General features: G+C 49.0%; 1 protein-coding gene across 4 annotated transcripts in view; it reads left to right on the forward strand.

Annotated features, from left to right (window-relative positions):
* The first annotated feature begins 5,393 nt into the window (after window positions 1-5,393).
* Window positions 5,394-24,305, forward strand: part of LOC310690536 (trafficking kinesin-binding protein 1-like) — a 54,449-nt gene continuing 35,537 nt past the window's right edge. Inside the window, exons 1-4 of one of the 4 annotated variants that reach the window (XM_083469655.1) lie at window positions 5,414-5,523; window positions 8,917-9,073; window positions 14,917-15,174; window positions 21,143-21,337. The gene's annotated coding sequence lies outside the window, so the exon portion shown is untranslated. Of the gene's footprint in view, window positions 5,524-8,916; window positions 9,074-10,569; window positions 10,806-14,916; window positions 15,175-17,639; window positions 17,789-21,142; window positions 21,338-24,305 lie in introns of those variants that run through there. The other 3 variants (XM_083469654.1, XM_083469656.1, XM_083469657.1) reach the window with 3 other exon arrangements.

Genomic DNA, 24,305 nt, shown 5'->3' on the forward strand with positions numbered 1-24,305 from the left:
AATAATTTTATTATTTATACCCTGCCCATCTGGCTGGGTTTCCCCAGGCACTCTGGGTAGCTTCCAGAACATATAAAATAATAATAAATCATCAAATATTAAAAACTTACTGATACAGAGCTGCCTTCAGATGCCTTCTAAAAGTTGTGTACAGTGGTACCCCGCAAGACGAACGCCTCGTGAGACGAAAAACTCGCAAAACGAAAGGTTTTTTCGTTTTCGAGTTGCCTCGCAAGACGAATTTCCCTATGGGCTTGCTTCGCAAAACGAAGCTTGCCCCAGGGACAGCGGGTCTTCTCTTTTGAAGCAAGGGGCTGCGAGGAGATCGCTTCTCCCCACCGCCCCTTGCTTCAAAAGAGGTCCGGGGACAGCGGGAAGAGCTTCCCGCTGCCCCGACCTCTTTTGCAGCAAGGGGCTGCAGGGAGATCTCCCGGTGCTCCGAAGCCGGGCGGGGGGCAGGGGACACCTCCCGCCGCCGCGGGGACACCTTTTGAAGGCAGGACCTCTTCTGAAGGCTGGCGGGGGGCAAAAGTCTTTGTCCCCCCTGCCTGCCTTCCCAGGGGCTTTTAAATCGCCCCGGACAGCGGAGAAGTCCTCCGCTGTCCGGGGCGATTTTAAAATGCCGCCCGCCAGCATTTTAAGATCGCCCGGACAGCGGAGAAGTCCTCCGCTGTCCCGGGGTTTTGTAAAATGCTGGGGGTGGGAAGAAAAGCCCTTGTCCCCCCCCCCCCAGCCTTCAGTCTGTCCCCGGACCTGGTCTGAAGGCGGTTTCCCTAGGAACGCATTAATTGATTTTCAATGCATTCCTATGGGAAACCGTGCATCGCAAGACGAAAAAACCGCAAGACGAAGAGACTTGCGGAACGAATTAATTTCGTCTTGCGAGGCACCACTGTAGTTCTTTATCTCCTTTACATCTGGTGGGAAGGTGTTCCACAGGGAGGGTGCCAATGCCGAGAAGGCCCTCTGCCTTGTTCCTTGTAACTTCACTTCTTGCAGTGAGGGAACCACTAGAAGACCCCCGGAGGTAGACCTCAGTGATGGGGGTGGAGACACTCCTTCAGGTATACTGGGCCAAGGCCGTTCAGAGCTTTAAAGGTCAGCACCAACAGTTTGAATTGTGCTCGGAAATATACTGGGAGCCAGTGAAGATCCTTTAGGACCGGTGTTATGTGGTCTCAGCGGCCACCCCCAGTCACCAGTCTAGCTGCCGCATTCTAGATTAGTTGTAGTTTCCGGGTCACCTTCAAAGGAAGCCCCACGTAGAGCACATTTCAGTAGTCCAACGGGAGATAACCAGAGCATGCACCACTCTGGCGAGACAGTCCGTGGGCAGGTAGGGCAGGGGTTTGCAAGGTTTACCTCTCCTGGGCCAGTTCACTCCCACAGAGATAACTCTGTGGGCCGGATTGTGTCTGCGCAGACGCGATTTCTGGCGCCACAAAAGCGAGTCCCCACTCTGCACTGCGCCAGTTTAGTGCAGCGGGTGGGGACTCACTGAGCGGGCGGCTCAGTTCGGAGGCAGCTTGTGGGCCGTTTAAACGACCCCCACGGGCCGCTTGTGGCCCATAGGCCACAGGTTGCAGACCCCTGAGGTAGGGTATCAGCCTGCGTACCAGGTGGAGCTGGTAGACAGCTGCCCTGGACACAGAATTGACCTGCGCCTCCATGGACAGCTGTGAGCCCAAAAGGACTCCCAGGCTGCGCACCTAGTCCTTCAGGGCACAGTTGCCCCATTCAGGACTAGGGAGTCCCCCCTGCACACCCTGCTCCTGTCCCCCCCCCCAAATAGTACTTCTGTCTTGTCAGGATTCAACCTCAATCCGTTAGCCACCATCCATCCTCCTACCGCCTCCAGACACTCAGCTTCACCCCTCTGTGTTATAATGGCGATAATAATACTAGTCACCTAAATGCAGAAGCAGTGTGCTCTCCGTTTAGCTTCTTCTATGGAATGGAACCCCCATCTTCAGAGATGGCATGGCCTTTCTGGCAGATGCCAGGAGACCAACAGCAGGAGGAAAAGGGCAGGCAAGGTTGAAGATGAAACAGAGGATGCCATTTTTCCTGCTTCTGTATTGTTCAGAACAAACAACAGGCGAGGAAGGAGCCCATTAGGCATTGTGCAAAATACATAATTTTGCGGTTAGATATTGAAGGTTCTTAAAAACACACAAGCTTGTAAAAAAAAAAAAAAGGAGAAATACAGTAAGTAATCTGCTGGGAAAAGAACGAGATCTGGGTTAAATGTTAACAAAAACTTCATTTGTGAAAGAGACATGCTCGCATGAAGGGGGGAGGAAAAACGAGAGACAGCATTTTCTTCCGATAATCTGGTTGAGGCAAAGCTTGCTGTTGCCACACAGTGGGTCCTTTGGAACACAGCAACTGAACTAATCAAATAAGTGCTTTCCTTTTGAGGGTTTTATAGTAAGGAAATAGCACAGGGCAGAGTTGGGGGGGGGGTTTGCTCTTCTTGGTATACTTTTTCCCTCCCCAACCCCAGGGCACCAGGAATCAACTTGAATACATGTACTTTATGCCACTTCCAGAAGATGTACAGCAGGAATGGGTACATCTGTTTGTTCAAGGGTATAAAGGAGAATTTCCTGGATGTCAAGATGAAGGTTTGGGGCAAGTGCTTTTTGGTGAGAGGAGCCCAGCAGAGATTAAAAATCACAAAATACGCAGCCAATTAAAGCCTGAAAATATAGGCTGTTAGACCTTTAAAATATGCCCTTCCAACTTCCTTCCAAAGTTTCCCACTTCCCCTAGCACAGAGGAAAAAAGACCACACATTTGGTAAGTTAAAAAATGGTTTACTTAAAAACTCTTCAAAGGTCAGGTTCATGAGCTTCAGAAAAATTGCACAGGCAGTAAAACCTGGTTTCGTTACAAAGTGGTGAAAGTTCAGGACAGAAGGCTATTTGGAAAGGGAGAAGGGTGTGACAGGGGTTTATAACATTATGAATGATTGGCTATACAGTGGTACCCCGCAAGACGAACGCCTCGCGAGACGAAAAACTCGCAAAACGAAAGGTTTTTTCGTTTTCGAGTTGCCTCGCAAGACGAATTTCCCTATGGGCTTGCTTCGCAAAACGAAGCTTGCCCCGGGGACAGCGGGTCTTCTCTTTTGAAGCAAGGGGCTGCGGGGAGATCGCTATCTCCCCGCAGCCCCTTGCTTCAAAAGAGGTCCGGGGGCAGCGGGAAGCGAAGCGCTTCTTCCCCGCTTCCCCCGGACGTCTTTTGCAGCAAGGGGCTGCGGGGAGATAGCTATCTCCCCGCAGCCCCTTGCTTCAAAAGAGGTCCGGGGGCAGCGGGAAGCGAAGCGCTTCTTCCCCGCTTCCCCCGGACGTCTTTTGCAGCAAGGGGCTGCAGGGAGATAGCGATCTCCCCGCAGCCCCTTGCTTCAAAAGAGGTCCGGGGGCAGCGGGGAAGAAGCGCTTCGCTTCCCGCTGCCCCCGGACCTCTTTTGAAGCAAGGGGCTGCGGGGAGATCGCTTCTCCCGGTGCTCCGAAGCCGGGCGGGGGGCAGGGGACACCTCCCGCCGCCGCAGGGACACCTTTTGAAGGCAGGCGGGGGGAGCAAAGACTTTCGCCCCCCCCCCCGCCCGCCTTCAGAAGAGGTCCAGGACCTCTTCTGAAGGCTGGCGGGGGGCAAAAGTCTTTGATCCCCCTGCCTGCCTTCCCAGGGGCTTTTAAATCGCCCCGGACAGCGGAGAAGTCCTCCGCTGTCCCGGGGTTTTTTAAAATGCTGGGGGTGGGAAGAAAAGCCCTTGCCCCCCCAGCCTTCAGAAGAGGTCCGGGGACAGACTGTCCCCGGACCTGGTCTGAAGGCGGTTTCCCTAGGAACGCATTAATTGATTTTCAATGCATTCCTATGGGAAACCGTGCATCGCAAGACGAAAAAAACGCAAGACGAAGAGACTTGCGGAACGAATTAATTTCGTCTTGCGAGGCACCACTGTATATTAGATTTTTGTGGGGACACCCACCATAATTGACTGTCAGGATGGACAAAATAAAGTAGTTCTTCACAAAGCATATAAATACCAACTTATGGAGTCGTCAAGTGTGTTGATAGTCACTAGCTTAGATGGCTTCGAAAATGGATTAGGCAAATTCACTGAGAGCAAGTCTATGGCGGGCTTTTGAAAATATTTGGCTTTTGCCAACTGTTTCAGTAGATTCCAGATATTATTGCATTCCTTGAAAGCATCAGAACTCCTTCATGCAGCAGGAAGTAAGGGCACTTCTAGACAACCTGTTAATCAAGGCTTCATCCCTGTCCATTTGAGGGGAGACTAGATGATTTCTCGTCAAAGCAATTGTTGTCCCACACTTTCTGCTGCATTTCCCTGTCACTTTCCTTATTGCAAAATCCTTTGGGGAATCTTGCACGAGACCTCTCCATCCACTGCAACTGACAGCCCTGAATCTGCCACTATGTAACTGAATAGTGACAGCCTGGACTTGCCCCAAGTCCTGCGAAACTCAGTTCAGAGTACAGTGGTACCTCGGGTTAAGAACTTAATTCGTTCAGGAGGTCCGTTCTTAACCTGAAACTGTTCTTAACCTGAAGCACCACTTTAGCTAATGGGGCCTCCTGCTGCTGCCGTGCTGCCGGAGCACGATTTCTGTTCTCATCCTGAAGCAAAGTTCTTAACCTGAGGTACTATTTCTGGGTTAGCGGAGTCTGTAACCTGAAGCGTATGTAACCTGAAGTGTATGTAACCCGAGGTACCACTGTTGTCACGCTGGGGCTGTGAGTTGCACTGCCCGACCCACAGACACCTTCTCTCAACCCCCAAAGGGATGTCCCCCCCCATAAGTCAGGTGATGCTTAAAATGTTGGAAGCAAAGAACTAGAAAAAATAGAATATGCAGCAGTAATAGATAATTACTTAGTGAATTGGTTGATTATGTGTATTGTATTTTCCCCCCTTTTAAATGTATTGCATTTTTTATTTCTCTGTTTATGTTTATTTTGGATAAATAAACAAATACCCAAAATGTTGGAAGCAAGCTTTCAGTTTTGACAACACTCAGGATAGGTGTGAATGCTCAAAAGTAAGAAAAAGCACAACACATTGCTACATGCACAAACCAGCAGCACTGAATATTCTTTAAAATAAATATTATAAATACAGATATGGGAAATACTGGAGGTGGGGAGTTTGTATTAAAAATAATAATATGAAAGCATTCCCCTGCTTGACAGGATCACAAACTCTGTCACTTACCTGACCCTCCCGCCCAGCAAAGCCAGATATGCACACGAACAAATCAGAGGTTGGGGAATAAGGTTCCAGCTAGGAACTATAAATAACCTCGTTTGCTCCCGTCTGGACTACAATTCCCAGCAGGCAGTGTGGCCAGCCCTCTCTGCCTTCGCACCTGCTGGAGGAGAGGCTTTGTTCACCAGGCTGGAGGAAAGAGAAAGGAGAGGCGAAAGTTTTCAGCAGTTCATTCTGGGCTGTATCTGGCGCACGGAGGAGGACGAGGAGAGCTTCGGGCACAAGAAGTAAGTCAAATTTGCTTACGCTGTGTTTTTTTTTATTTTTTGCTAAAGCAACTAACTTGCAAGAGAAGAAGGGAAGAAGAAAAGGGATGGGTGGGTTGGTGGGTGTTTTCATAACGGCAGGAAGAGGGATGTGCATTGCTGCACACTGAATTTGCAAGCATCCCAAGGGCCTCGCCTAAGTTTTAGGCTGGAGGTGTGTGTGTGTGTGTTCAAGTGGGACCCTCTGCCTTGTGCCGCTGCAGGACGGACAGGAATTCAACAGGTGCAGCTTCCCCATAACTCCCCATCGCCATGACAGGGGACAGCGGTCGAGGAGCTGTCTTTCATGTTGGCTGTGAAAAGCACGGGCAATCTTCTCGCACAGAAATAAAAGAGGATAAACCCTCAACTTTTTCACAGCCTCCCCCCTCCACACCTTAGGATCTCATCACTCGACAAAAGTTCTGCAAACTTGTATAGGGAACACATAGGATAGAAACTCGTGGAAAGTGAGGATCTGTGAGCTGTAAGAGATCAGCAATATTTGGGTTGTTCAGACGTCAGCGCTATAACATTCCCAGATCCTCGCAGCCACCCCTCTACCCCAAATGCACACAAAGAGGTTTTTGCCTTTTCTTTCCATTTGTGCAAAGCAGCAATAGAAAAGAAGATAGTGGGAAATGTCCTGTTCCCCTTGGCTATCTCCTTCCTGCGAATTAGAAATGCTTCTCCTAATTTTCATTAATCTGACTTAACTTTTTGAAAGGGAGAGAGAGAGAGAAAGCAAGAAAGAACAAGTTTGCTTCCCTTTCCCTCTTGGCTAAAAAGTTTGATTAGCCGGGACGTAGTTAATAGCTTTTCACGGTTCATTAGTAGCATTCATAATAAGGCCCCGGGTGAAATATGAATAGGCTTGCGTGCCAGAGGATGTTTCTCCAATGGCGGGAGGGGAGGTGGGGGTTCACATTGGATGACTTTGGTGGGTGCTCAGCCTTAGCCAGCAGAAGTGGCTGCTGTGTCCCAGACAGCCCAGAACTGTGTGGCAGAATCGATCCTTCTGGATCTTTAGGAATGTTTGGAAACTGCCTTAATATCGAGTCAGAGCATTGGTCCATCTGGCTCAGTGTTTCCTACACTGGCTGGCAGCAGCTCTCTTTCAGGGTCTCCCCACCTGGAGATAACTGAACTTGGGAACTTTTCAGTGCACAGCTGAGATTGCAGCAGCGCATAGCTAAAAAGATGCCTCAAGTCCTTTATCAGATTGCCGTCAGTTTATGCTTGGATTCTGCAGTCCTATTGCTGCTCTGTGCATGGATAGAATGTCTTATTTGTTGAAACACTCGGCGTGATAAGAATCTCTGCTTTCATTTAAAACCGTGTATATCAAGTTGCTAGTCATTAGGATTATGGGGATCGACATAGAAGTATGTAGACAGGGCACTGTGCAGTCTGCAAAATAAGAATGGGGCCACGCAGGAATTCCAGGTGTCAGTTGTAGGACTTCAGCATTCTGTACAACTCATTGTCCCTGTTCCCCATTTCTTGTAATGGCTCCTAAATCAAACTGGGGGTTTTTTGTGTGTAACAGGAGGTATTTTCCTTTTCTCCTTTCACCCCCCCCCCGACTCCTTGTTTAGACAATGGCCAGGCATTTTATTCTGGGTGCAGTCAGCTTGGAGCTATTAAGCAGTTGATCTTTTTTCTGGCTGGCAGGGAGACTGCTATTTGGCAACAGGTACATTGGCTTAAGGGCAAGAAGGGTGGCACCTGGGGATGGCTCCACGGGCTGAGCGCAAACTGCTATGTTGACACCAAGAGCGTCAAAGATGTCTATCGCTTTGAATGCTGCTAAAGAACTATGCAAGCTTTGCTGCCGCACAGAATTATTCAGCAGACAGAATGGAAAGGCGTCTGCATCTTAGCTGTAGAGAAAGCTGATCTTTCCATTGTTTTCATTGGGCAAAAATACACATACACATTAGGATAGAAAACAAAGAAATGCCAGGCTTTGTTGTTGTTTAGTCGTTTAGTCGTGTCCGACTCTTCATGACCCCATGGACCAGAGCACGCCAGGCACTTCTGTCTTCCACTGCAGTTTGGTCAAACTCATGCTGGTAGCTTCAAGAACACTGTCCAGCCATCTTGTCCTCTGTCGTCCCCTTCTCCTTGTGCCCTCCATCTTTCCCAAAATCAGGGTCTCTTCCAGGGAGTCTTCTCTTCTCATGAGGTGGCCAAAGTATTGGAGCCTCAGCTTCAGGATCTGTCCTTCCAGTGAGCACTCAGGACTAATTTCCTTAAGAATGGTGGGTTTGATCTTCTTGCAGTCCATGGGACTCTCAAGAGTCTCTCCTCCAGCACCATAATTCAAAAGCATCAATTCTTCGGCAATCAGCCTTCTTTATAGTCCAGCTCTCACTCCCATACATCACTACTGGGAAAACCATAGCTTTTACTATACGGACCTTTGTTGGCAAGGTGATATCTCTGCCAGGCTACATGGGGGCTATTCGGGATTTTTTTGCCCCAGGTGAAGCCTCCAGAGGAGCACCACTGAGGTTCCCAGCCTGTGTGTGCGTGCGCAAATGTTTGGGGAGTGTGTGTGCCAAACTGGGTCTTTAACCTGGGTGAAATAAAGCCTGGTTTTGCCCCTGGTGCCAGGACAGTTCAGTGTTCACAGTCCCAGTTAAACCACAGCATTGGAGTCTCCTTAGTCCTCAGTGAGCCTGACGTGGAAGTTATTCTAGAGTAACTCTGGCCTCCTGTTCTTCAGATGCTTTCTTACAGGCCTCTTTGCAGCAGGGATGCAGAATCTGCAACCATCTAGACATTGTTGGACCACAACTCTCACCAACCCTAGCCAGCATGGTTTTGATAAGGGCTTTTTTAAAAAAAAAAAAAAACAAAAAAAAAAAAACAAAAAAAACCAACAACAACAAATTGCTGTAGAAATGTGGAGAACTGAATTTAAGTTTGGAAAAATGAAAGAAACCAAAACCAACATATTCATCCTTAACAATGGCCACTGGTCAGCATTTAGCCAGATCAGTCACCAGCTCAGAAGAGTAAATAACCTGACCAGACTGTGCCACCATTTACCACCCTCCTCTCTGGTACCCCAGATAGATAGCAGTGGTTGGGCATCAATGCAGGTTTCGGCTCCCTTCCACCATGGCTGCCCGTCATTTTAATTTACCCCAAATGTAGTGCTTTGGCCCACAGATATGCAAAAGTTGGTGTTGCTGCTTCTGCTGAGGCAGAATAAATGGGGCCCATGGGCAGCCCTGGCTGAAGGCTCCCCAGGAGTCTGGTGCCAGCCCTGAACGACCACGCTGGTCAGCCTCTGCACATGGATTGGGGGGGGTACCATCTTGTCCCCTGCCTCAGGCAGCAAAATGTCTTGGGCTCTCCCTGCAGGCTGAGCGAACATGCCAACAGGAACCAGGCCAAGCAAAGCTGCAAAGCCACACAACGCTGGCAGCCAAGGAATCTGAGAGCTGACTCACAGAAGACACCACCTCATTCCCAGGGGGAGACAGACACCGGAGCCTGCAGAAGCACAAGGAGCAGCACGGTCTGTGCCCTTCCTTCTCCTTGAGCAGTTAAGATGGGGGAAAGGGAGGCTGGGAGGGAAGAATGGACGGGTAGGATGGACAGAAGCGAAGGAAGGAGACCGGGGAGAGAGGGAGGGGAAGCTCTCCTCCTCTCTAATAGCCTTTCCTAGCAGCAAAAACAACTCTGCAAAGTTACAGAGACAACCACAGCTCAGGGGGCCGTGCAGCTGGGTTGCTCGCTATAATTTGGAACATCCAGCATGGCGGCCAGTCGGTGGGGAACCTTCGGCACTCTAGACATTGTTGGACTACAACTCCCAGACCGTTGGCCATACTGGCAGGAGCTAATGGGTTTTAGAGTCCGACGACATCTGAAGGGTTGCAGGCTGTGCATACCCCTGAGGTGTGGAGTCCTGGCTTGTCCTGTTATCCCACCTGACAGCAAACGTCCCTCACCGAGAGGCTGGTTGGCTGCCAAGATTCCCATTCCTGAGACTGCACAGTTTTCTCTGCCCGTGCAGCCCGTTTGCAGACAGGAAGCTCAGGAAGACTCCTGCCGGCTTGCTGTTTCGCACCGTTGGACGGGCTTTGCTGCAGCGTGCCCAGATCACGTAGCTGTCATTTTGCCCTTGTAAGCGAAGTCGCTGTGTAGCTTTCTAGGCCGCAGTATGAGGTGGGTCGGGGCAGAGTGGGGTGAAATAATTGATTCTTAAAGAAAAAGAATTGGAGAGGGGGGAAATGTTTTATTTTAAAAGGGGGCAAATGGTATCTTTCCCCACATACAGGGTAGTGGTTAGAGTGTTCCATTAGGACAGAGCAGGAGAGAATCTTTTGCCTGTGGGTCAAATTAAGCCCGTTAGGACTCCCCTGTTGGCCAATGAGGTCATTAGGGTGAATAGGTAAAGGTAAAGGGATCCCTGACCATTAGGTCCAGTCGTGGATGACTCTGGGGTTGCGGCACTCATCTCACTTTTTTGGCCGAGGGAGCCAGTGTACAGCTTCCGGGTAATGTCGAACCAGAGCAGCGCACGGAAACGCCGTTTACCCCCCCCCCCCGCCGGAGCGGTACCTATTTATCTACTTGCACTTGATGTGCTTTCGAACTGCTAGGTTGGCAGGAGCAGGGACCAAACAACGGGAGCTCACCCCATTGCGGGGATTCGAACCGCTGACCTTCTGATCGGCAAGTCCTAGACTCTGTGGTTTAACCCACAGCGCCACCTGTGTCCCTTAGGGTGAATATATGACATCAAAGGTGGGACAGGTAAAGGCGGGGTTTTGGATGAAAGACGCTTTGCAGGCACTGGACCTCCCAGGAGTCCACCAGCAGCTCATTCTCAATGCCTGGGTAGCGCTGCACACAAGACTTCTCCCAGGGCTGATAACCTGTAGAAATTTGGTGCTAGGAAGTAGTGCCTGCCTGATTTTATTTCAGAGCACATGGGGACGAAACAGGCCAACTGATGCCATTGTGACATCAGGTGATTGGCAGCTGGGTGGCCCCACCCAGATGCCAAAGAGGGCCCTGCGGAGGTGTGTGGAGATCAGGATCTGGTCCAGGGCTGGCCCAAGATATTTGGCCACCTGAGGCAAACCACAAAATAGTGACTCCCTTTCCTGGACTGGGAAGAAGGCATAAGTGAAGATCTACATTGGGAACAAAGTGGGAAGTAAATCACCCTTCCCTGAAGTTTGAAGTGGGAATCCAAGGCCACTGTGGGGAGAAAAAGGGCCTGCTCTGAATCACACCAGGTGGGTGCAGACCCCAGGAGTCCCTAGAGGGCAGTTCCTGCCATTTGCTCCCTAGGGGTGGGAGGAAACCACCAGCACCTTCTCTTTCCCAAGAGTTCGCTGTAGGGTCAGCATTGTGGGGGCTTCCAAGGAAAAGGAAGATCCAGGCTCCAAGGAATTTGCCACAGCTGTTGCTGCTACTGCAGCAGTGGGCAGTTCATTCCTTGGAAGCCAGATCTGCTGTCCCTGTGGCTCCTGCCGCCCGAGGCAACCACCTCACCTTGACTCATGGGTGGGCCGGCCCTGATTGAGTCTGCCAGCCAGATCCAATTCCTCACTCCTCGGACTGAGACCTGGGAGACCACCACTCGACCATGAAGCTCCCTGGGTCAGTTGTCATCTCTCAGCCTAACCTACCTCACAGGATTGTTGTTGAAGATGCAGTGGGAAGGTACAGCTCCTGTGAGGAAAGGTGGGGTAGGAAAGTGATACCTAAAGGACGGCTGTACCGTGCCTGCTATTGTGGACTCGACACAGAGGGATATACTCCCAGTAAAAGCACAATATCCCACCCAAGTGTGGAAGGAAGCCCATTGCAAACCCACTTGGTTCTGATGACAAAAGAGCAATTATTCAGTTTGCTCTGGGACCCTGGAAGCACACCAGGACTGCGGACTTAACAGTGTTCAGAATCTGTTGTTTAAGAACCTCGGCTTAGCTGATGGGAAGGCCACCTCTGCAACTGCGAGGGATAAAGGAAGAAGAAGGAATTGAAATTCAGCCGAAGTTCTAAGCGGGAGACAGCTGTCTGAGAGCACCTGATAATAACCTACCCTGCTGATGATGCCTTGTGGCTCCAAACGGCAGTCACAAGGCAGACGAGGAAGAGGAGCGGCCGTTGGCTCGGATAATAAACAAACATGATGGGTTGAGGCCTTCGTGCCCTAGGAGAGAGTTTCTGTCAGGGAGTTGCCCTTGTCGTAAAAGGCTCCTTTATTGCACTTCTCCAAATAAAAACAGAACACGTGAGTTCAGTTGAGTTCTGAGGAGAAAAACTTGGGTTCCCCTTTTGGTTGGCTAGCGGATCTCTTTGCCAGGGGCTTCAAGCTTTGAAATTGGGCCCAGAGGCAAATTGGCAGCCTGTCCAGCTGCTTCGAGACAGGTGAAAACAAATGGAAAGAAGGCCAAACCCCGACCAGAGAAGAATGGCAGATTAAGTTGATGGATTATGCCAAAATGGCAAAAATGACTGGAAGAATCAGGAAGACCAAAATTTTAATAAGGAATGGGGAAAATTGATAATTCACCTTAAAAACCATTGTAAACAGTTAAAATCTTTGGTAGAATTGGAATAACACTTGTAGTTTAATGGTGAATTTTGGACATAATGGAGATGTAAAAGATTTGGATTATTATAAAATATGAAGGAGGAAATGATTAATAATAGGACCCACAAAGGGGAGGAGAGAAGTCCAGCAGATTCTGTGGAATCTTGTTTTTATGTTGTATGTTGGATATGTGATTGTAAAATTCTAATTTGAAAAACCAAATAAATAAATGTATTAAAAAAATAAAAAGATAGGTAGAAACAAAAGATGGGTCTGCGTCATCCGAGGCCCTTCTTTGTGTGTTTCCCCCCTTATGGGAGGTTTGGAGGGGTGGGCAACACAAGAGCCTTTTCAGTGGTGGCCCCCTGCTTGTGGAGTGCTCTCTCCAGGGAGGCGTGTCTGATGGCATCTTTATTTTTAGGCACCTTTACCTGGGATTCTGGGCCTTTAATTTGAAGGGTGGCCTTGTGGCCTTTTATCTGCATAGCTGTGCTTTTGTTTAACCTCGCAAGTAGTTTAGTCCTCAAATCTGCTTGCTCAAGACCCCAGCAAGGAGAGAATGAACGGAATTGGGGGGAGGAAGTGCTAAGGTATGATTTAACTCAGTAGCTGACACCCCCCTTTAGTTCCTTATTTTGATCTGTATTGTGATGCCTAGCTCTCTGGAGCCTCGTGACCTAGGGAGGAAAGTCCACCTTCCTTCAACCTTGCCACCTGGTACGTGATGTTTTACGCATCTGCAACAACCCTCACTCCCACGTCACACCCACAGCTATTTGTGCTATAAATCCAGCGCAAGACCAGCAATAAATCTCCAATGTTGTGCCAGTGTCCAAGCGGGCACGTCCTAGCCAGAAAAGCAACCTCAAACAGCTCATTTCGTTTTGTTCCTATATAAAGAACTGCCAACCTAGTAGTTCGAAAGCATGCCAGTGCAAGTAGATAAATAGGTACCACTGCAGCGGGAAGGTAAACAACATTTCCGTACGCTCTGGTTTCAGTCATGGTGTTCTGTTGTGCCAGAAGCGGCTCAGTCATGCTGGCCACATGACCCGGAAGCTGTCTGTGGACAAACGCCGGCTCCCTTGGCCTGAAAGTGAGATGAGCGCCACAACCCCATAGTTGCCTTTGACTGGACTTACCGGTAGAAGAAGAAGAGGAAGAGTTTGGATTTGATATCCCGCCTTTCACTCCCCTTCAGGAGTCTCAAAGCGGCTAACATTCTCCTTTCCCTTCCTCCCCCACAACAAACACTCTGTGAGGTGAGTGGGGCTGAGAGACTTCACAGAAGTGTGACTGGCCCAAGGTCACCCAGCAGCTGCATGTGGAGGAGCGGAGACACGAACCCGGTTTCCCAGATTACGTGACTACCGCTCTTAACCACTACACCACACTGGCTCTCCAGGAGTCCTTTGCCTTATTTATATGTATATATATAGAGAGAGAGAGAGAGAGAGAGAGATACCAGGAGCACATTGGAAGAGGAAGAGCAGGATGCCCTGCCTTTGGGGCCTTGAAAGTTTAACTTGATGAAATGACAGGGAACCAAGTTGATGTCAAGCTCCCGGTTTATTATTTTTGTCTGTCTGTCTGTCTGTCTGTTCGCCTGTCTTCCATTTAAGGCATTCATTCACTCAAGGGATTCCCCAGGGATCAGTTCCCCGCTTTGGAGGATTCTCCCTGAGCATTGGAGAGGTCACTTTATTTTGTCTTTGCTAACCACATCAATCAGAGGCTGCGTACAGTCACACCATATATACAGTGCACATTTTCTCCACTCACTTCAAGACTCCTGGGAACTGTAGTTTGTTCAGTGTGCTGGGAATTGTAGCTCTGTGAGAGGCAAACGATAAGGGCCAGGTAAAACCTTTCCTCTACAACTAGGCCTTTAACTACTTGTGGCCTTTTGGAAGTGAGTGGGATGTTTTTAATGTATTTATCCCTCCTCCCATTGGTTTTAAAGTATCTATGTGAATTTTTTTGTTTGTTTGTTAGCTTGCTTGCTTGGTTGTAAGTCACTTTGGGTTGTTCTGGGCAAGGTAAAATGACTAATAAATTTAATAAATAATAATACTAATAAAACAACTAGGCAGTTGGTGCAAGAGCGTGGTGCTGACAACACCAAGGTTGCAGGTTTGATCCCCTTTAAGGGACAGCTGCATATTCCTTCATTGCAGGGGGTTGGACTAGATGACCCTCAGGGCCCCCTTCTAACTCTACAATTCTTTAATCTCTAAAAAATCTATGAACTACAGTTTCCAGAATTCTTTGGTTGGGGAGGGAGAAATGTGTTTTAAATGTAGGGTTGTCACCTGTACTGCATAGTACAGGATTGTCCCGTATTTCAATGTAAAATGCTACGTTCTGTATTGCAGTTTTGTCCTGTATTTCAGGTCTTCCCTCTCTGTCTCTCTCTCTCTCAGGCAAGTCAGGGGTCTTCTCCAAATGCATCTCTTTGAAAGGGTGTGTGAAAGGTCATGCATTTAAGCTCTGGGTAGCCAAGCACAGACAGATTTGCAGATTCGTGTGCGTTCATGTGCATGTGTATGGGTGACAGATTCCTGAGGGGCCATCCTGTTAGGCTGCAATAGACTGCAATGGGTTGCTCTGAAGTCACTTCGGTACATCGCCACTCAGAACGAGTGCCGGCTCATCCTTCTTGCAGAGCTAAGCGGCGATGAAAATAGGGACATTCCGGGTTCAAATCAGAAGCTGGGATGATAGCTTTCATAATTCTGGGACTGTCCCTGCAAAAACAGGACACTCGGAGGGTATGCTAATGCTGCTTCTTTTCCTTTCCCCAGGTGTGGAGCAGAGGTAGAGTCCCGCACCATTCTCCCTTACCCACGCCTGGTACTGTGTGGCGCATGTGACAGCTACATCCTGCCCCCCACCCCCCGTGACACCAGCCAAACTGGACACATCAGCTTTGGAGCAGGCACAGCCAGGCCGGAGCCTTCCTGATAGTAACCAGCCCGTTTTCCTCCTCAGCGAAGCACCAGCAGCTTCTGCCTCAACCCCGGATGGGCGACGGAAGCAGCATGATGCAACCACCCTCACTGGTGGGTACTGCCAGGGGAGCACACCTGTATTTTGACAGCCAACCTCTCTTCACAGGGAACTCTGGGAATTGCAGTTCTGTGAGGGGAACAGGGGTCTCCTCACAACGCTTAGCCCCCTTAACAAACTACAGATCCCAGCATTCTTTGTGGGAAGCCATGACTGCTTAAAGTGCTATCAGAGAGTGCTTTTCTTTCCTTAGGGAATTCAGGGAAATATAGTTCTGGAAGGAGGGCGGCGCTAGAGATGTACAGTAAAAGATTCTTAGAAGCCTCCTGCAATTCTTGGGGTGTGTGTGTGTGTGTGTGTTGGAAGAAGCCTTAGCTGTTAAATGAGTATAAATTCAATATACAGTGGAACCTTGGTTCTCGAAGGGCTTAGTTGATGAACAAATCAGCTCCCAAATGGCAAAAACCTGGAAGTGCTCCGGTTTTCAAACGTCTTTCGGAAGCCAAACATCCAATGCGGCTTCTGATTGAGTGCAGGAAGCTCCTGCAGCCATTTGGAAGCCATGCCTTGGTTTTCAAACGGGTTTGGGAGTCGAACAGACTTCCGAAATGGATTATATTCAAGAATCAAGGTACTACTGTAAAGTTGTATATTCCCTTTAAAAAAGTTCTCAGAATAATTCCTATTTTCCTCAGAAGTAATTGAACTGGAATAGTTTATTTTGCATGTGTTCTTATTCAGCGCAATCTTATGCATGTCTACTCAGAAGTAAGTCTCCTTAGGGGTATTCATGTGAAATGTGTTAAGCCACTCCTGTTACATTTGGGGGGGGGGCATCCTGCTCATTCTTCTTAATGGGGCTCAGGACATTGCTGATGGTACCACTGCAGCCAGAAATATTATCTCACACATTATCTCACGCATAAAGAGGATGGTCCGTATTATTATCTTTGCATTGCAAGTTCAGGACTAAGGCTGAGATAACAGCAACTCACCTAAAGTTTATTCTCGGGGTGCAATTTGAGCCAGGGACTTCCTGGTTCACAGCTTGCCCACTTAAACTCTCCACTATTACACAAGCCCTCTTTGGGAATGGAAGGGCATTGCACTACCTTCAATTAAGGAAATGAAATGATGCTTTATGGAAATATGACCTTTCTGCCAACAGCAGAGACAGTCCCAAAGTTGGGGTCCTTATCCTATTTGGCCCATGCACCAACCCAGAAAACCTAGAATCTAACTTGATGCCCACTGGAGAGACCCGTTCCCCCATGGCAATTTCTATCCACTTGTAAATACGATGGCAACTAACTTAGAAAAAAGACCATCCTAGGCGGCTGCTTTGCCTTTTACAGTAGCTTTATTGACAGCAAGGATGGAGAACTGGAGGCACTCTGGATCCTGCTGGACTTTTGTCCAATGCTGACCGGCGTTCGTGCCAATTAGGGTTGATTGGAGTTCAACAAAACCTGTAGATGAACTTGCAACCTCCTCAACCCTGTTTTACAGCATGGAGATTGCATCATCGCCTTCTGCAGTTTGCAGATCATGACACAGGAGAAGTGGCTGGCTTAAAAGCAGCTGTAAAAAAAAAAAAGTTTGCAGCTGTAGATGTAATGCACCAGGATAGCAAAACAAGAACTGCAGCAAGCAAGAACTCCAGCTCTTATAAGCCACACCCATTTCATAGAATTGTAGAGTTGGAAGGGACCGTGAGCGTCATCTAGTCCTGCGATGCAGCAATCTTTTGCCCAGCATGGGGCTCAAACCCACAACCCTGAGATTAAGAGTCTTGTGCTCTGCTGACTGAGCCATCCCAGCTTTGAAAGGGACTTTAGAGTTGAGTAGGAATATGGCTTAGGACTGTTTGTAAGGGAGGCAGAATTTAGTGGATGCAACATTTCCCCTGCACAAAGTTGCAGCGATGGGAAGCCTGTTGAATTTCTACCCGTTGTGCAACTGTTAGAGATACAGGAACCTTCCTAGGGTGAAAAAAGAAAGTTGGCAGAGAGAGACAACCCTGCTTGTGGGCATGGGATTCACCAGAAAACTTTGCTCTGGTTCCAGCAGCTGTGGCCGTTCTCAATCTTTGCCACCTTAAAGAAGCCCTGAAGTTTCCTGTAGGGAAGGGAAACCAGATCCTGAGAACAGTCTTCACAAGTACAGGCCTGCAGTTCTCCAGGAGATCAGACTGCGCCACTCCCTGCCAACATAGCTGGTTTGGCTCCAATCATGCCTAAGTTGGCAACTTCTGATTAAAATGAAATCGAACCATCGTGCCTGGGTGGAGCCGATATGGAAAAAAGGATGTCTGTTTGCCATTGGGACTAGTGCTGGCAAGCACAATGGGCTGCGCTGAGTCTGTCTTTCAGTTCAAGCTGCCCTGCTTTCCTCAATGAATCATTCTCCACCGGCTGCCGCCTGTTACAATGAGGCTCCCAGGATATGGGACAACTGTGGATCTTCCTTCTGTGTGGATTTCTAAGGTCTCTGTGTAGCAGGAGGAGGTACATGTGGCCCTCCCGATGCTGATGGACTACTGCAGCTCTCATACCTGGGACCGGTTTGACCTACGAGATCGCCTTACCATCACGTGTGCCCACGCGACTGCTTCAATCAGCGGAATTGGCACTGCCACTGGTGCCGCATAATACCCGTGCTGCATTGGTAAGAACTTGATCATTTGGCATGGCAGCACCAGAAGTGTAGGTGGGTTCCCACGAGGCAAGACACAGTGATAACAGCAAGAACCTCTACTTGAACAGAACAGGACAACAGGGGCAAAGCAACTACTTATATACATTTCTGAAGGTCTGGGCTACTCCCACTCCCAACGTGATTGGCTGTCTAAACTTCCAAGCTGCGAATCATGACTCAGAGTTTAAGGGCCAATGGCAGATTCCCAAATCCTGAAATGTTCTGGGATTGGATATCATGTATCAAATCAGAACACAGGGGCTCAAATTCCTTAGTCCAGACACAAGCTCGGGCCACTGAATACATAAGAGCACCGACACTTTGGAACTCCCTGCCTATGGATATCAAGCAGGCATCTTCACTGCGTTCTTCTTAGCTGAAAGCATTCTTATTTAGACAAGTCTGCCTAAATGCTTAGAAAGCTGAGTCAATTTATAATCTGCTTTGCTATTTTAACTTTTGTATGTTTTACAGTGTTGTTGCAATTTTTAAAATTGAGTTTATTGTTTTTTTCTTTTTGCAAACCAATTTGAGGTTTTGTTTTGTTTTTGTTTTTTTGTTTTTGTTTTAACAATCAAGCAGTGTATAAATTTTATTAAATAAGTAAATGAGCCCTGAAGGTTGCTCATGCCAGCTAGGTTTGAACATTGGTTAAAATCCAATGGTTATTTGGCAGCACACGTGCCTGGTTCTGCCCAACTTTTTGTGGGCCTGCCGCAGCCTTGGGAAGGCCCAACAGGGCCCACTACAGCTGCAGAATATTGAGGGAGCTTGGCCCCCTCCTTGAATTTTTTGGGGGGACTCAGCCCCCCGCCTCCCCCCAATGGCACCCCTGTTTGGCAGGCCTCTGTGGTATAGCCACAGGCTCTTGTGGTCCTTCTGCCAAGTGTTAGAACATAGCTCTGCTTTCCGAAAACTGACGAGGAGTAAGGGCAAGGTACCATATATTTAAAGCGCTATGATACCATGGCTTCCCCCAAAGCATTCTGGGAGCTGTGGTTTGTTAAAGGGTCTGAGAGGGTTTTTTTGAGGGGAGATGCCTATTCCCCTCAGAGAGATACAATTCTCAGAGTGGTTTCACAGTCAATACGTCTTCTAAGGAAACTCTGGGAATTGTAGCTCTGAGGGGAATAGGGATCTTCTCACAGCCTCTCAGTACTCATAACAAGCTACACTTCCCAGGATGCTTTGGGGGAAGCCATGGCTGTTCAAAGTGGTATCATGGAGACATAACTCAGCAAGGCAATCCTGCTGTGTTTTACACCCACCCACACATCTATACCTGAATCCCATACTCCTTGAAGAAAGTTTGAAAACAGAGGCCACTGTTAATCAACTTTCTCTCATGAGCCGAGGAGCTTGGAGGCAGATAATGGCCTTTAAGGGAGCTGGAAGTTGTTCGAGAGAGGCTTGGCTTACCAGTGTGATCAGCAGCCTTCAACTGCGTGATGCCAAGCAGATGGAAGGCACCAGCTGGCATCTGTGGCGGCTGCTGCACAAGGCAGCCCTCTCATCCTGCTGCCTCTTGCTAAACCAGTTTTGCAGCTTTTCGGAACAGTTACAAAACCTTGCAGCTGCTGCTTGACTGAAAACAAGGCTGGATGAGTGTTCACACGCAGGAGCAGCAACTCCTCATTCAAACCAACTTCCGTCCCTCTGGAATAGTTGTTACCTGACTCCAGTTCTGTCCCTCTGAAAACCTCCAATTTCTTTCTCGCCACGTTATCTACCCACATCCGCCCACAAGGAGGCAGCAGTTCTCTTTCAGTAGGAGAGAAAGCAGCGGTTTATTGCTGGTTGAGGAGGCAAAGAAGAAGCAGAGCTGCTCTCTTTGCAATTGCTAGGCTTTAGACTCTCGAAAAAGGAGATCTGTGTGGCCCTTCTGCACACCCTCACGCTCCAGGTTTCGCAATTACAGAAAATGGGTCGGAATTAGTATTGTAGATTTATTACATTGCAGAAAATTTCCTATACCATGCTAATTATTCCAGATCTCGAGCACGTGAGTCAACTCACAAACTGCAAAGGAAGCCAGCTCCCCCACTCACAAACCCCCAAAAGTTCTTAAAAAGAAAAGACCTCCATATTTTTATGGAATGTATGTATGCATTGGGACGCGGGTGGTGCTGTGGGTTAAACCACAGAGCCTAGGGCTTGCCGATCAGAAGGTTGGCAGTTCGAATCCCCGTGACGGGGTGAGCTCCCGTTGCTCGGTCCCTGCTCCTGCCAACCTAGCAGTTCAAAAGCACATCAAAGTGCAAGTAGATCAATAGGTACCGCTCCAGCGGGAAGGTAAAAGGCGTTTCCGTGCACTGCTCTGGTTCACCAGAAGTGGCTTAGTCATGCTGGCCACGTGACCCGGAAGCTGTACGCCGGCTCCCTCGGCCAATAAAGCGAGATGAGCGCCGCAACCCCAGAGTCGGCCACGACTGGACCTAATGGTCAGGGGTCATGTATGCATTACGTTTATATCTCATCTTTCTTTTAAGGAGCTCAAAGTAGTATCTCTCTCCTTTCCCATTTTATCCTCTCACAACAACCCTGTGAGGTAGGTTAAGATAAGCACCTGTGACTGGCCCAAGGCCACCCAGGGAGTTGCACAGCTGAGCGGGGATTTGAACCCTGGTCACCCTAATCTGACACGCTAACCACACCACCACCACACTGGGCTAGATGATTCTGTGTGTTCCGCAGAGCCACGGGTGCCCCATACCTGCAGTATGGTGTTTCCCAGGTAGAATAGCCAGGTGACGGGGTTGGGTGGGGAAGGGCAGGGTTCCTGCACACCCCTTTATTTGTTGTGTAGAAAGGGGGGGTTAGCAAGTCCCCTTATCCTCTCCCCTCCATCCCTGGCTACCCTAATCCCAGGGCTGATATTTTAATGGAGATATGGGAGCAATCACTTTGGGAAGCAGCAGATTTTGTGGGGCCCTGTCTCATTCCTGCTCCTAATCTGCCTCTCTTTGTACTGGTGAGCTAGTCCAAAACAGGGGTGCATGTGGGAAACCTCACTTTGGGTGTGTAAACGCTTAAAGCTGGTACTGGGGCCACATATGGTGGTTCTATCTCTGGCAGTGGGAAACCTGTAGCTCTAGCATGTATCTTGACTACCATCACGCCTGTGACTGTTGGGATTGGGGAGACCAGCAGCATCTCAGAGAGTCAAAGGTTCTCCAGGCCTGATCTATCAGACTGGAGCTGATGAGAGTCAGAAACACCTGAACTGCACCAGGTTGGCAAAAGCTCAGAACCAAAGACCCCTTTTCTGTCCTTCCCAAATCCTTTTTAGCCGAAGCCATAATATTTCTTTACTCTTCCCCACAGAGCTCTGCAGTAGCACCAATGTCCCCGAGGTTGAAATCATCAGCCTCCTGGGAGAGCAGCTACCCCTGTACCAACTCCGGGCAGACACCGTGTTTGGGTACGACCACGGCGATTGGATTCACACGCCGCTCATCGCTCTCGACGCTGCCAGCAGCCTCACGCCGCAGCAGACTGAGGAGACCCTGGAGTATTTCTGTAAGTGACCTCCAGGCTATTTGTCAATCTAAGGCTCATTCTGCTGGAATGGCTATAATTTGTCTGGTGCTGAGAATGCCCTCACTGCCTCCATGTGTATGCAGAGTGCTTTCTCAGGTCACTTCCTGGTAGGGCAGACCTACTGGCTCTGCAGAGATGTGCCACTCTCCCTCACCATGTTTAACTTGTCTAAGAATCCAATAGGCAAAAGAGGAAGCAGGATGGTAACTTGGCCACCTCTGCAAAATACAGACATGGTATAGATATGAAGGTCTGTGTATACGTGCATTGAGGGGATAGGAACAGAGAACACGGTTGCACACTAGTCTGAAAACACACCTCCCCGTGTGTACAGACAACTCTTGAGAGCCTGTGTGATGCAGTGGTCAGAGGGTTGGACTAGGACATGGGTAGGCAAACTAAGGCTCGGGGACCAGATCCGGCCCAATCGCCTTCTAAATCTGGCCTGTGGACAGTCCGGGAATCAGCGTGCTTTTATATGAGTAGAATATGTGTTTTTATTTAAAATGCATCTCTGGGTTATTTGTGGGGCCTAGGAATGCTTTCATTGTTTTTCCCCCCCAAAAAATATAGTCTGGCCCGCCACAAGGTCTGAGGGACAGTGGACTGGCCCCCTGCTGAAATAGTTTGCTGACTAGGATCTGGGTAGGCCAGACTTCAAATCCCCACTTGGCTCAAAATTTGGAGAAATGTGCATTTCAAAAGATGGCTGCGTTTTGGTTTGCATATTCTTTTGGAAAACATGAATTTGGTTGGTTGGCCTTTAAATGTGAACTGAATCAAATTTCTCCCTGAGACACTTTTCAGTCTGGGTTTGGCACTGAAATGGCCTTGCTCACTCTGGCTGATTACCTTTACTGGGAGGGTGTGACCTTGTTGATTCTCCTTGATCCTTCTGTGGCTTAGGGTGCCATTGACCCATGACATCATCCTGGATCCACTCTGCCGGCTTCTACATATTTTCCACAGGCTTCCAGCTTGTGTCCAGGGCTTTTCGACATCTCTGTGTGTGCAGGCAGCTGTCATCCAGGGATATGGAGTTGAGCATTGGCAGTACGAAGATGATACCCAACCCTGTCTCTCAATTCCACCTGAGTTAGGAAAGGCCATTCAGATGCAGGACCAGTGTCTCAAGGCAGTCATGGGGGCCTGGAGACTGAATCCCAGTGGCTCCTGGATTCAGGAGTTGGGTAGGCAGCCTTCTGTGGATAGAGCTGCACTTCTCCTGAAGAGCAGGTGTGCAACTTGGGGGGGGGGGTTACTCCTTGAACAGGTTGGTGGTGAACCCCTTCTCAACCTGAGGGCCACATACCCTCATGGACAATCTTTTGGAGGCCACAAGCTAAAGGTAGGTGGGACCAGAGACAAGACTGGGCATGGCCAGATGAAAAAAACGAGCACAGCAATAGCTGTGGCTCTTAGCTTTGTACAGCAGGTGACATCCCAGCTATGAACAACTGAGAGGTTTCTCCCTCTACTTGCCAGCCCCTGCTTTGAGATCTGCAGGAGAGACACTGCTTGTAGTTCCACCAGTGGGAGCGATCCGTAGGGCGGTGGCACATGCCAGGGCCTTCTCTGTGGTGGCCCCTATATGTGGAACTCCCTCCCTGGGAAAGCCTGCTTCTTCCCTCTCCCTGATGGCTTTTCAGTGTCAATTAAAAGCATTGCAGTTTATTCAAGCCTCTGGCACGTAGTTTGAGGAATGCGAGTCTACCCAGGTCTGACTGCTAGATATTGTGCTTATGTTTACATGCAGTGGATTCTGCTATACAGTGGTACCTCAGGTTAAGTACTTAATTCGTTCCAGAGGTCCATTCTTAACCTGAAACTGTTCTTAACCTGAATCACCACTTTAGCTAATGGGGCCTCCTGCTGCTGCCGCACCGCCAGAGCACGATTTCTGTTCTCATCCTGAAGCAAAGTTCGTAACCCGAGGTACTATTTCTGGGTTAGCAGAGTCTGTAACCTGAAGCGTATGTAACCTGAGGTACCACTGTATAGGTTTTTAACTAATGCTTTATAGTTTTGTTGTGATGGCTGCTTAGGGGTGGGTGGGATAACTTTGTGGGTGGCTCTGAGTTTCCGCGGGAGGAGAGGTGAAAACAAGGAAGCCCAACAAATGAATGGATATTCAATAACATATGCCAGGTTAATTCCTGTAATTCCTTTGGCTGGCCTCTGGTTGGCAATTCTGAGAAGAGAACTCTGGGCTAAAATGTTGGTCCAGAAGGAGCTGTTCTTATGTCCTTGCCTGGGAAACTCGTTCTGAGGTGGAAGCGCCCCCTCCAGCTCAAATGAAAGCCAGCTGGACAGCTCTGCTGGTGGCCCTAAATCAGTATCCACCCTACTTACCCTCTGGACAAGGTCACCGAGAGCTAATCATGTCTTAACAAGGTTGGCCGGGGAGATTTCCGGACTCCTAGAACATCCCTGCTATTTCTGAGTCTGAGCTGCGGCATCTTCTTACTATCAGCTATTAAATACACACACCCCACCACCCTCCTGCTGCTCTGCCCTTCCTGATTCCACAAGGGACTAGGAAATTGCATTAAACGGGGGGGGGGGGGAGGTGCGCTCTGAAGGACAGTGAACAAGCAGTCCCCCCCTTCCCAGCTGTCTAAAGCACTCTCCCCATTCAACAAAGGTGGCCTTCCTTCCTATAAATGGAATCCCAGAAAAGCATATAACAGTAGGTGGGGTTTAGCAATGTGTGCCTGGACTCTGCCACTGTGCTCACATGAATTATAGAATTGAAGAGCTGGAAGGGACCTCAAGGGTCATCTAGCCCAACCCCCCTGCAATGCAGGAATCTCATTCAGTCATGTGAGCAGACTGAAGTGGCACAACCCAGGCATGGATACACACGGGACTCTGCTATACAGCTGCAAATAGAACGTTTTAAGTGTGTTTAAAGTGCATTATACAAATGTGACGCTAGATGGTCGAT

The sequence above is a fragment of the Podarcis liolepis genome (assembly GCF_965112155.1).
Source record: "Podarcis liolepis genome assembly, chromosome: 13".
Classification (NCBI taxonomy): Eukaryota; Metazoa; Chordata; class Lepidosauria; order Squamata; family Lacertidae; genus Podarcis; species Podarcis liolepis.